Source organism: Podarcis tiliguerta, assembly GCF_965153285.1.
Source record: "Podarcis tiliguerta genome assembly, chromosome: 4".
NCBI classification, from domain to species: domain Eukaryota; kingdom Metazoa; phylum Chordata; class Lepidosauria; order Squamata; family Lacertidae; genus Podarcis; species Podarcis tiliguerta.
The window spans coordinates 18,967,363-18,981,813 of NC_139537.1; positions in this window are offsets into that span (position 1 = coordinate 18,967,363).

Below are 14,451 nucleotides of genomic sequence, written 5' to 3' on the forward strand. Positions count from 1 at the left end.
TCAATGCTACATAGCTTCAAGTAGCTTTGCAAATAAGAATGTAAGAAGAGGTTTGCAGGATCAGGCCAGTGGCCCTTCTAGTCTAGCAGCCTGTTCGCACAGTGGTCAACTAGATGCCCATGGAAAATCCATGAGCAGGACCTGAGCACAAGACCCCTCTCCCCACATCTTCAGTTTTCAGGAACTGGCACCTTGCCTTTGACCAAAACACAACCCACTTGGGTTAGCTCTTTATTACCAGAAAAGAGTAGCCAGCGGCTCGAAAAGTTTCCTCTCATCCTTGCTGGGGGAAATCCTTACCTGCCGCAGGCAGCCAGGCATATGGTTTGTGTGCAAGCCTGCAGCCCAATGCATTGTGGAGCTGGCTTGTTTTGTCTCCTTGGACCACGGACTGCAGAGCAGACCACCACCTACAGCTACAAACATTGGCCATCTCCTGTGCAGCGCCTGTTTTGGGCCTTTTCCAGTATGAGAATTCCCCCACTCCCACCCTGCCCAATTTTCCAGCATTGTGGGTGGTAACTTTTACAATAAAAAGGAATTAGACAGGGTCCCTTTCAACTCTTCAGTACTGCGAAGAACAACTTCTTGACAGTATGTGCTGCTTCAATAGTAGGACTGACTGCCACCGCCTTTAGAGATTTTTTTTAAGCAAAGGTTGGATGTCTGCAGTGGATTTCCAGCTCTGGGAGACCGTTAGATTAGACAGTCTCTTAAGATCTCTCTAAGATTCTATGTTTTTCTTTCCAGAATTCATCACATTGAAACCTTACGTGGTTGACCATCACGTTTATGACATCAGCCTTGCTATTGGTGTGTCTTTTGAGGGGAGTAGGACGTTCAGCTGAGTTGCAGGAAGGCCTTAAATAATTTGAAACCTTATCAGGGTAAATAAAACTGTCGACAATTGCATGACTAACACCCTAGATTATGGTGACATTTGTTTTCATTAACTTGGAATAAGAAGCAACATGAAAAAAGTGCCTCTCCCAAGTCCTTAGTCTGTTGACCACACCCCCGTTTGAAATCTCAAAGTACTGTATTTTTTGCTCTATAAGACTTACTTTTTCCCTCCTAAAAAGTAAGAGGAAATGTGTGTGCGTTTTATGGAGCAAATTCAGGCTGCGCAGCTATCCCAGAAGCCGGAACAGCAAGAGAGATAGCTGCTTTCACTGCACAGCAATCCCTCTTGCTGTTCTGGCTTCTGAGATTCAGAATATTTTTTTTCTTGTTTTCCTCCTCCAAAAAACTAGGTGCGTCTTGTGGTCTGGTGCGTCATATAGAGCGAAAAATACGGTAAACACATCTGCAGCAAAAGGAATACCTCTGCTCTTGCTCCTGTGGGCAGTTTTAAAGATGCCCAGCTCAGAAGCATTACTTGCTCTACATAATCATATTACTTAGGATGTGCCCTATCTGAGTAGTGTCTGTCCTGTAAGGTTTCTGCAAGCATTTCTTGTTATGTTTTTATTTGTCGTATTTAGAGGTATTATACAACTGGCTCCATCAATTGTGGCCTATTTGTTTTATCTGGCTGTTAATTTCACATGCTGCTCCTGGGTTCATCCTGGTTTAACTTAAATTAGGGGAGGGGAGGCCATAGCTCACCCCCAGTTTCAGTCGCTGGCATCTCCATATAGGACTAGGAGAGACCCTTGCCCAAAACGCTGCAGAGCCATTGCCTGTCAGTCTCAACCAGGATTTCCTACATTTTGGGGGCTTGGCTAAGTTCGTAATTGCATTTTCCAGTAGCCACCTTACCTTTTAAACAGGCTATTTCACTTCAAATGTTCAGTGTCTGGCATTGTATTATATTCTATTAATCTAAATATAGCAATAACAACAATATACGGTATTTGGAATGCTTTTTTAAGCAGAGGTTGGGTGGCCACCTGTCATGGCTGTTTTAGCTGAGATTCCTTCCAACTCTGCAATTCTACGATTCTACGAAATGGTATGTTCGCTTTTATTATTGAAAACTGCCTTGGGAAGTTTCCAGCCTTGAAAAGCAATTGAGAAAGAAGTTAAAAAAATATTTCTGCATGGGATCCGTTTCCTCAACCCCCCCCCCCCCAATTCTTCGCCAGTTCTTCAAATTATGAATAAGAACTTTATGATAACTACATGTATGCAAATGACATAGCACAATGAATTCTAGGCACAGAATTTGTAACTTTTAAAAGAAAAATGTGAGATGCTCTTTCTTCTGCATTCCTGACTTCCATTCCTGACTGCATTTTAATTGGGTTTTAACATAACTATTAAGGGGGGGGGGGAGAGATCTGACTGTGTTTGGAGATGCAGATGTTTTTCTAGGGAGACTTCCAGATGTTTGGTTTATCAAGTGATTCTGTTTTCAGAGGTGCCTGGCACCTGCATGCCAGATGTCGACTAGACTGATGTTCCACATACTGGCACAGAGCAGCTCTTGTGGAAAGCCAGTTACTCTGGACCTCTTTACTGGCACTTCTCACCCCCCCCCCACTCCCCGCTTCCTATGAGGTCCTTCCTGCTTTGGAAGCGCCTATCCAGAGGCGCTTCGACCAAAGAAGCTCATGGCTGAATTTGGGATGGGGCGGCCAGACAGCCTCTGCCAAGAATTCTGGTTCAGACAAAACAGAACACACTAGCAAGCTGACATCTATCTGGTTGCACAGCAACAGAGTTGTAAAACTTGCTGCTTCGCTGACAGGCCTGGCAAGAACTGTGGGGCTATTAAAAAATTTCAGCACAACAAGCGTGTGTGGCTTTTTCAAGTGGACGGCCGAGCCGTGTACCAAGAAGGCTTCCAGATTTATAGCGGGAGAGATTTTGTCAAAAAGCACACTGCCTTTTAGGGTGTGCTCTGCTTCGTTGTGTTCTGACTGGGAGGAGGTGAACCCATGGAAAATGCAGCTGAAGTATGACATACGAAACAAGAAGGAGCCTGTGGGATCGGGCCAGCGGTCCATCTTGTCCTGTTCTCCTAGGAAGTCTGCAAATGGGACCTGAGCACAACAGGACTCTGCACAGCTGCAGGTCCTGGTATTCAGGAGCATTCTGCCTCCAATGGTAGATGCAGGACAAAGCCATCAGGGTTGGTTGCCATTGTTTATGTGATGGAGATAGAAGGTCCCACCAAGTGACCCAAGTAGCCACCTCAGCTAGAAAAGGGCTGCTTCTCACACGTCCTAAGGCAGAGCTAGAGCCCTCCAGATGTTCACAGAATCATAAAATGAGTTGGAAGAGACCCCAAGGGTCATCTAGTCCAACCCCCTGCAATGCAGGAATCTCAACCAAAGCATCCATGACAGATGGCCATCCAACCTCTTCTTAAAAACTTACAAGGAAGGAGAGTCCACCACCTCTTGAGGGAGCCCGTTCCACTGTTGAACTGCTCTTACTGTCAAAACATTCTTCCTTAGTCAGAATCTCCGTTCATGTGACTTGAAGCCCTAGGGTTCGGGTCCTACCCTCCAGAGCAGAAGAAGAATACAAGCCTGTTTCCTCTTCCATGTGACAACCCTTGAGATATTTGAAGGTGGCTATCATACCTCCTCTGAGTCTCCTCTTTTCCAGGTTAAACATACCCCATTCCCTAAACCGTTCCTCATAAGGCTTGGTTTCTTTGTTTTTAGGCTCCAGTTCCCATCAACAGGGGAGCTGGAGGGCCACTGGTTGACATCCCTGTGGTACAAAGTTTCAGGAAGCTATATTGCAGTAAGTGCATTTTCCTCTTGACTTGAAACACATTTGTTCTAGAAACCACAAATCCAGGAAAGGGCTGGGTTCTGTAGGTATTGTCACCGTGCGAGAAAGCTTGGTCGTCTTCCAGTGGAACAGGTACAGCAGATTTATTTTTTCAGATGGGGCTGCAAAGGCAGGGATGCACAGCAGGAAGTTATGCACCTAACCAGGCAACAGCAGGTTGGATTCACAGAGCAGGAGAGCGATGAAGGAGAGACTGGGAACTTGATAAAGCCGTGGTCTGCAACATCCTCGTTCAGCTTGCAGGCACCTATTGCCATGAATTAATGTGCAAAGCCATCTGGGAGGGCAGTTAGATGGTGGAAAGCCAAAAGGGTCACTAGGCTCTCAGCTTGTCCACAAACCCCTGCATGGGTTTGTTGACACCTGCATTTGTGCTTTAAAGACATGCTCAGCCTGTTTTTGATTTTGCCAGGCAGGCCTTTGCCCAAAGCGGTTTTAAGGCACACTAACCCTCTGAGCCGTCTACTGAGCTATGTTTCCATTTATTTGCTTTCCCCCCTCTTGCACAGCTGACAAAGGAGATGGGCAACAACATATTTCAGGAGGACGCCCTTCCCTTCAGATGTACTTTTGTGAACCAAATGTTGCATGAACAAACAGCCAAAGGTGAAACTTCAGGTCTGGGCACGTTGGCCTAACCAGGCCTAGCTGTTAGTGCTACTGCTTTCTTCAGACAGGCTGCCACTTTAAACAAACTGTCCTTCTTTCCCACTGAACTGATTAGGTTTTATCTGTGTCAGTGTCTCCCAAACTTATACAGTGGTACCTCTGGTTAAGAACTTAATTCGTTCTGGAGGTCCGTTCTTAACCTGAAACTGTTCTTAACCTGAGGTACCACTTTAGCTAATGGGGGCCTCCCGCTGCTGCCGTGCGATTTCTGTTCTCATCCTGAAGCAAAGTTCTTAACCCGAGGTACTATTTCTGGGTTAGCAGAGTCTGTAACCTGAAGCGTCTGTAACCTGAAGCATCTGTAACCCGAGGTACCACTGTAATAACCAAGCTCCTAAGACTTACTGCACCCCTTAGTCTGCCTTCAGAAGATGCAGGGTTTCCCATAGGGATCTGGTTGGCCACTGTGAGAACAGGATGCTGGACTAGATGGGCCCTGGGCCTGATCCAGGAGGTTCTCCTTAGGGTCTTACGTAAAAAGATAAGAAAAAACCCTATTGGATCATTCCAAAGGCTTATCTAGGGCAGATTCCTGTTCCCTCAGAGGCCCAGCAGGAAAGCCCACAAAAAGAACTTGAGGGCATCTGCTTGGCATGCAGAAACTCCCTGTTTTGACCCCAGTAGGGCTGGGAATGTCCCCTGTCAAACCATGAAGAGCTGCTGCCAGTCCAGGTAGACAGCACTGAGCTAGGTGGACCAAAGGTCTGACTCAGAAAAGGGGAGCCATTTTGTGCTACGCCACACACCCCAGGGCAGCCATGTTACGCCTGGCACCCACAGCATTTCCTCAAAAATCCCAAATGTGCCCTCTGGTCCAAAAAGTTTGGCAAACCCTGTCCTAGGCATGGATTTGTATTTCATATCTTTGTTTCTTCCACCTTTGCTATCCCTTGACCTTGTAAGCTGATTAAACGACACCTTTAAAATGGGCCAAGCGCACACACCAAAAGTGTGACTGACTGACTGTCCGCCCACTGCCCCCGCCATCCCATAAACTAGCCTATTCTGTGTGCCAGTGCAAACGCAACACACACAGCTGGTGCGTACACGTGTACATTTCACACAGAGGAGCAACTAAGGCTTCTAGGCCTGACTGGCACATTGCAAACCATGCCTGGTAATTGCCTTTTTTGTTGTGTGGGGATATAGTGTAACTCACATGAAAAGTTTTTGCCAATGCAAGAAATAATATACAGATTGTTGTGGAGTGGTAATGGCAGACCCTCCAAGTGCCCCTATTTTCCAGGGACATCCCTGATTTAGAGAAGCCATCCCAGTTTCTGATTTGATCCCTGAATGTCCTGCTTTTCCTATTTTCCCTATTTTCATTGGATAAATGTTGGTGGGTATGGAGCTATTCGACCCCTGAGCCGTCTGAAGGCAATCCTGTATAAGGAAGGTTTTTGGTGTGTTTTTAAAAGTTTAATGTTTTATTATGTTTTCATATGTTGGAAGTTGCCCAGAGTGGCTGGGGCAACCCAGTAAGATGTGTGGGGTAAAATTATCATCATGGAATGGGATGTCCCTATTTTCATAGGAGAAATGTTGGCGAATATGTCATGTTACTTGTTTCCGAGAGATTAAATTTGGGCTTTAATTAGGGAGGGTGATTAGAGACTTTTAACAGGTTTCTGAAAGAGCATAGTAATGCCTAATGTCAACAGTCAGGGATTTTTAGAGCTCAGGTCCTGCCACAAAAATGGGGCAGCCCCTCGCAAACACTTGACAGAGATAGTGTCACACTTGTAAAAAATTGCAAGTTCTGCAGACTGAAATGATCAAACAGCCGTGTTAGTGTAAGGCGATCCATGAATTGCTAGCAAACCAATAGTAACATCTTAAATCGGCAGCCAGTATAGAACTTTGTTGATAGACCCCTACGTGTCAGCGATCCAGCTGCGTTTTCCACAAGGGAAGTTTCACCTAGGGTGCATTGCAGCAATCCAGTTTTGAAATTACCAAGGGTTGTAAAAAAATACTATCCTTGAGGTGCTTTTCTCCTAAACTGAGCTGATCCTGGAATTGAACTCAGCTGGAATGAGAAAACGTCAGGTATCTCCTGTTCTGCCACCATCTATCCAACATTGAACTAGTGTGTTATCTAATGTGTGTTATCTAATGTCTAGTGTGTTATCTACTGACAGCACTGGCTATTAGTCATGATGCCTAGTACCCCATTCTGCGGCACCTGTGTGATGATCTTGATAGCCTCATAGCATCGCTGCTTATGATATTTCCACCTGCACAGTGGCTGTTCAGGCACCCTTCTGAATTCTTGCTTGCTGGTGCAGCCAGTCATGTTCTGGCCTTTAATCTCTCAGAGATCATTATAGAGAATATTAAGGAAACTTGCAACCATTTATATCCTGAGAAGCCACTGCTACAGTTGGGCAAGTTTTAACAATGGCAATATTGTGCTCAGTCCTCTCCTACATTGTCTTTCTCGTTCCTGGGAGACAGCTGGGTAGGAACACAATCAGTCACTCTTCTCTTTAATCAGCTGGTTCCCAAGGGAGGATTGGGTGCTCGAAGGTCACACAGGCTTGTGAAATTGCTGAATGAATCAGAGCAGCGGCAGGCTGTTTGCATGGAAAGCCATTGCATAGGGAACAGAGGTAAGTAAGAATGAGGAGAGGTCAAATGCAGAAAGTAGGCCTTTAAAGTGTTTTATTGTTATTTCTTCATCTGAAGATCTCAGAGCGGTTCACAAGGTACATTATCTGCTTTTCCTATGTGTAGTACTTAGAAAAGTGGTCCACGCAAGAAGGAAGTCACATTGTTAATATTTTGATCCTGGGTACTGATGACAGCATAAATACTTGTTGTTTAGTTGTTTAGTTGTGTCCGACTCTTTGTGACCCCATGGACCAGAGCACGCCAGGCACTCCTGTCTTCCACTGCCTCCTGCAGTTTGGTCAAACTCATGTTCGTAGCTTCAAGAACACTGTCCAACCATCTCGTCCTCTGTCATCCCCTTCTCCTTGTGCCCTCCATCTCTCCCAACATCAGGGTCTTTTCCAGGGAGTCTTCTCTTCTCATGAGGTGGCCAAAGTATTGGAGCCTCAGCTTCACGATCTGTCCTTCCAGTGAGCACTCAGGGCTGATTTCCTTCAGAATGGAGAGGTTTGATCTTCCTGCAGTCCATGGGACTCTCAAGAGTCTCCTCCAGCACCATAATTCAAAAGCATCAATTCTTCGGCGATCAGCCTTCTTTATGGTCCAGCTCTAAATACTAAATACTACCACCTTTTAAACATTTTTTTTTAATGTGGAGACTCACTACCAGTTTAACAGTGCAATCCCAGCTGTATCTATTCTGAAGTCCCATTATATTAAATATTGCACCCTGAGTATACTAACTGAGGATCAATCTGCACTGAACGCTCATTTCCTTTCTCTTGTCAATGTGCCCTGATCATAGCAGTCAACTTTCAGATTTGAAAATAAGGGATCAGTAGCCTCGAGGGATCAGCAGCCTCACCTGTCCCGGGGACAGTCTACGGGATATCTAACAATCCGGGATAGCAGCGGGAAGCAGCGGGAAACGGCGCTGGAATAAGGGAATTTCCCGCAAAAAAAAGGGAAGGTTGACAGCTATGGCCCTGATTATGAGAAAGACGTTGAGGGAATACATTTGCCCAACTCTCCTTCACCTTCAAAACAGAAACTGAAAGCAGAATCCTAAATGGCTAAGCTGCTGGATCAGATAAAGTGCTTATTTAGTTCAATATTGTTTGCCACAGTGGTCAACTAGCCCAGAAGCTGCACATGAAGGAATGATACTCTTCAGTAACTCGTATTCAGAGGCATGCCATTTCTGATCCTGAAGGTAGCATGATTTGTTGGGTGGTGGAATTTATTTAGCTTCCTCAGATACTTGAGGAAGACCTGCATTAGGGGAGAGGAGATTCTCCGAGTAGCGTCCAGGAACAATTGTCTATGTACCTGGACTCACCTGTGCACAGCCAACCCCCATGTATGTTCATATACACACTGCTGAGAGGTTTAGGATCTTTTGCTGGCGTTATGACAGCCACTTGTTATGGATGTGTGTTAACCCTTAACCTTATGCCCACAAGAAGCTCTCACACAAAATAAATAAAGCTTGGTTTATTATAGAAAATGGGACAGAATATATAAAAATGCTGCTTTAGAAAGCAAAGTTACAGTCTAAGCACGTAACAAATTACTATACATACACACCTTGATTAAAGAGTAAAAGATTCCCTAACTATTCTAAAGGTCTACGGAAGCATAGGCACAGCAATTTTGCCATAAACCCTCACTAGAAGGAGAAAGGGGGAAGAAAGTATACCTGTCCCTAAAGTAAAGTGAAAGTGTGCAGAATCCCAAGGCGCTAGGATAGCTAATTAGCCATTGAATCTAGTTTTTTAAATATCTTTTTGCCAAGTCATGCCAGTGTATATGGGAGGGGGCTGTGAAATGAGTGATTCCTACAATTTCTATAATCCATTTTTTCCTACCTAATTCTTACCTTGCCTATCTTTGGTCAACCTGTTCCTGTTTGCTTAACAAAAGGGTGAAACACTTGTGATAGTAAGCTATTATCTGCACCTGACAATCTCTTTTGATCTATCTTCAAATCACCTTACCATTGTGGGGATGGATCTCATTGAAAAGTTCAGTAACCTATACGTAGCAAAATCAACTTCATTAGACTGGTCATGTTGTTTGGATGTCTGATTATCATCTTCCAAAACAACTACTCTATTCCCAACTTAAGAATGGAAAATGAAATACCGATGGACGAGAAAAGAGGTTTAAAGACACTCTCAAGGCAAATCTTAAAAAATGTGGTATAAGCACTGATAACATGGAATCCCTGGCCTGTGAGTGCTCCAATAGGAGAACAGCCTTTACCAAAGGTGTCATGGACTTTGAAGACATTCAAACTCAGGGTGAAAAGGAGCAATGAGCTAAGAGAAAGTCACGTTTGGCAAACCCTCACCATGATCAACTCCTGCCCGAAAACCTAGGTCCCCACTGTGGAAGGACGTGTGGATCCAGAATTAGTGTCCACAATTACTTATGGACTCACTGTTAAGACTGTGTTCATGGAAGACAATCTTACTTGGCTACGAGTGATCGCCAAAGAAGGAGAACCTGTTTTTCTTCTTATGACACAGTGAGTCTTGGTTTCAAGTTTCATGTTCTAAATGGTAAAGTCATCTTAGCCAGCAATTTCCTTTTCCTTTTATTCTTTCACACCACACGGTGGTGCTAAAACAAAGCAGTATAGTGCAGACCCTTCCTGGCGCCACAAAATGCACATCCACACCCTGTTTTAAAGTTGAGAACGACCTTTCAAGGATCAGTTTAGCCGCACAGAAAAAAGACAAGAGAGTCTTTGGTCTCATGATGGTGGGTTACTTTTGACCAATTGAGAAACACACACACCCTTGATTAACTAATGAGTGAAAGATTGGAACAGATTGAAAGATTGCATCCCTTTTCAAGAAAAGAAAAGCAAAATCTGGAGGGTGGTGGGAGACTATCCTCCCTGGCATAAGGACTAGAAGCTCTGAGGGACAAATTAGACAAGAGCTGGGTCAGTAAGCCCCATCCCTATCAACTACCAGTACAGGTAAAGGGACCCCTGACCATTAGGTCCAGTCGCGAACGACTCTGGGGTTGTGGCGCTCATCTCACTTTACTGGCCAAGGGAGCCGGCGTACAGCTTCCGGGTCATGTGGCCAGCATGAGTAATCTGCTTCTGGCAAACCAGAGCAGCACACGGAAACGCCGTTTACCTTCCCGCCAGAGCGGTACCTATTTATCTACTTGCACTTTGACATGCTTTCGAACTGCTAGGTGGGCAGGAGCAGGGACCGAGCAACGGGAGCTCACCCCGTCACGGGGATTCAAACCGCTGACCTTCTGATCGGCAAGTCCTCGGCCCTGTGGTTTAGACCACAGCGCCACCCACATCCTGTCAACCAGTAACAGGCTCCAAATGCAAGTACTCCCTGCTCCTTTCTCTCCTTTGCCAGAGTTTTTGACATAACATGTTTTGCTGCCTGAGGCAAAGGATGTTACATCCTGCCCCCTAAACAGATACGGAAACTGACCTGCCTGGTAGTAAAACCTTACTTCAGCACCAGCAACGGGGCAGCATCCTGCACCACACCTCAGGGCAAAAAGTCAGTCATGCCACATGGCCTCAGGAGGAACAAGGTGAAAATGCTTCCACTATCCCCACTTCCATCTGGTGCCTGAGGCAGCTGCCTTGCTTTGGTTAATGGCTTGGGGCTGCTCTGTTCCCCTTCCCCTTTAACGGCAGACACTCCTAATTCTGTTAATACTACTATCGGGGAATACCCCGAGTAGCCAGGATGTACCTCTTGGTATCAACTTCCTCAGTTTTCTTATCTGGAATGCTAGGCAGAAAATAACCCCCAAATCCCATTAACTCAATGACTTCTGCCTGTTTGCCCTCCCTGCTCCCAACTCTGCATTCCTGAGGAATCTCCCTACACATTCTGCGCCCCAACCCTCCAGAGCAGAGTTGGGGGCAGGGAGGAAGGGGAGTTCTGTCAAACAGGCAGAAGTCATTGAATTCTTTCCAGGTTTGCTTCCATTCTTATCACCAGGAGTTTGTACAGGGATGGCCATCTTTCTAAGATGTTTATCAGCGTTACGACACATAAGAACTTCCAACGAGACTCTCCTCTGCCCTCGTGAACTTTGTCAATATTGTGTAAAAGAAATACCCAAAGTCCCCCCACCCCCAAAGCCCATGGCAGCAAGGAACATTCTGTCCTTGGGATTTAGTACATATTTCTCTTCAAATATATATCATTTTCCTTAATTGTGTAAACTTGCTGTTCTGTTTTGTAACTAGAAGCCTTTTCCATCTAAGTTTTCAAAACACACCCTACTATATTTTAGACTTTGTGCGGTACTTGCCTTTGAATGATCATAGCCCAATGGCCTGTTAATAAAAATACTGCATTTTACAAAATTATGGGGTTGCTTCAGTCTCCACTTTTTTTTAGCGCTAGCTGAGTTCTCTTCTACTAGGACTTTCTAAGCCCTACGGATTTGTGTGGCTGTGCATATCTACACATGGAGAATTATGTCATTATGTTTGGAAAAAATGTCTACGAGATTCATGTTTCTGCCACGCACCAAATAAAAAGAGCTATCTCAGAAAACAGTTGCTCTGAAAATGTAATGTTACTACAACATTGGTTGGTGAAATATACTGAGAGTCGCAAAGTGATTTCATGCTCTTTATTCAGCTCATAGTGGTGAGGAGGAATGAATGAAAGTCCCCTCAAAGTATCTGCTTTATATACATTATTTACACAATGGGCTGCACATGATTGGCTAATTCTGGAATTCTACTGTAAGCCAATCAGGTTGTGGATTCACTTATATCTGGAGCATGATTGGGTGGTTCCTGCCAACCAATCATACTGCTGCATTGTTCTAGGACCAGTCAGACTGCTGCATTCTGAATCCTATTGTTCTAGGACCAATCAGACTGCTGCAATTTGGATCCTATTGTTCTAGGACCAATCAGACTGCTGCAGTTTGGATCCTATTCAACTCAGTAAATAACAGTTGGGTACAAGAAATAACTTGTGAGTTGTGCTGGAAACGCATTACATGGAAAGACCTTAACAAAGTGCCAACAAAGAGTTTTCTGGAACCAGTCCAGTCCAAGAAGGACTGGACATTTCCTTAGCATTGCTATAAACAAAGAAGGGAGTTTTTACCCTCAAAAACAAAGAAGGGAGTTTTTACCCTCACAACTACCTTTGTGTTACCAGGCGAATGGAGAATCTGTCAACATACAGCAGGCAGCCAGGAGATTGCGGTCCAGGGTTTATTTAGCATACGAGCTTAAACTTGTTTTAAATGTCTTGTCTAAACCTGTTGAGAGGGAACCTTGACAATGGTAGTTCTCTCAGATGACTAGGGATCTCTAACAAAGAATTTGAAGCAGCCCCACCAATGGGTTCTTGGTGGGAATCCCTAATAATTAAATTGGCATAAAGTGGCTTTGAGTAGAGAGGAGCAAGCTCTCCAAATCTCTCTTTGGATTAACTTGGAAATGATACGGATCTTCCAAAGAAACTCCCATTGTTTCCTCAAGTCAATCTGGGGATTTCAGAAAATGCTGTCACCCATCCACTCCAGTTCTTGACAACCTCAAAATTCCTCCCTGCTAATCCTTTCTCACATGGACACACACACACATTCTCTGTCTCTCCCCTGCCCTGTTAAGTAGTGGTGGGAATGGCAAGCACACAGAGAGAGGCTGCACAGGAGATACTAGGAAGTTATTGCTGTGATGAGCTGCTAGAGGAAGGCCTGCCCCTCACCAGTGGAGCCAACTTGAACAAAAACATAGGGGTCAGTGGCAGCGTGGGCATTGGCAGCATGGCCAGGGCACTCATTCAGCCTCCCTCCCTTGGTCAGCTGCCTCCCTCCAGCTGGGTGCCCACCTCTTCTATGGCAGCTGCCCAGGCATGTGGCATCCAACTATGAGGCAGCAGACTGAGGGAGGGAGGTTGGGAGGCAGGAAGGTGTGTGGGTTGGGGAGAAAATATTAAGGGTGTTGAGTCACCAGAAAAAAAGATTAAGGGTGGCAAGTGACTCTGCCCCCCTAGATTTGGCACCTATGCCCCCCACCTCTCTCTTCCCCCCACACACTGGCACACTGGGTAGCAGCATGCTTGACAGGGAACAGCAGTTTGGGGAGTTGGGGACGGTGAGTGCTGGTAGGGATGAGTAGAATCCTTCTCTGGCTTGGATTTTTATCTGAAGCAAAGATTTCAGGGGATTTAGAAGCTTCTCTCTCCTTTGAGGTAGGGTTTTATGAGCCAATGCTGTTTGTATCCAAGCCTGGCTCAAGAGACTTTCAACAGCTTATCAAGTTTTCCATTTGCATTTTCTAAAGTGAGATGCAAAAACCTTGAGAGCAATGAGGTCAGCAACATACAAAGGTTGACGTTTTTCTTCCACATGGACAAGTATGCATGTACATTTCTATGCTGAGAGCAACTTCCCAGCCATAGTTATAATGGATAAGGCTGTGGCTATCTTTGGTGACTTAGCATTAAGGTATCTGACATTTGTCTTACTATACAGGAGCAAACTACCTGAAAGTCTCCCAACTGAACCCTGTTTATTTTATTACTGATGTAACAAGGGGAAGCTATAGAGCATTTTCTCTGTGTGTGTCTTTTAAGTATAATCACAAAGAAATATTATACACTTTATGTAGAAATATGTACTCATCTTGTTACTTGGATCTACTAATGAAGGCTTAGTCAAAAAGCTCTGGGGCATTTCACCACAAAGAATCTAATTATCCCTACATCAATTGAATGGTAGCCCTTTTGTAAGCAGCTGTTTTAGAATGACTTAAACCAAAGAGAAAGGGAAAAGAATTGCCTTGATTCAACACCAGCATTTCTTTTCTGTGTCCTGAACTTGATTACATAATGTTAGTTTCATTTTCTCCTCAGGCTGAAGTCATTATTTGTGAAACGAAACTAACGGATGGCATTTGGTTCACTTATTTCCTTGGGTAGATTATTAAATCAATACTATTGTAGACATGCAGAATGTGCAGAGGAATCATTACGGTGGATTTTCACTGCCATATCTATGTGTATGCTAAATCTGCAAAGCTGATTACCAGATTAATCAATTAACATTTTACCAATGCATCCTTTTTGCCCACATGGACTTTTTGTCTCATTTGCTGAACGTGGAAGTGTCATGCTGTCCTTTTATGAAGCACAATTTCCTGAATGATGTGGATGGGTCTGTATAGGTGTGGCTTGAAATATGCAGGATGCAATTGTGTATTCAATTCCTTTTCCCAACCCAGTTCCGCAGTGACATCACCACCTAATTATATTGTTAAATGTCATGGAAGGAAGGCGTCTGGAAAATGTATAAATCTGCCTTATGTTTGTCATACATTTCCTGCATGATAAAAAATAAAAATTGACAGGAAAATAATAATTTTTTTCAATTAAGGAAACCTATTCA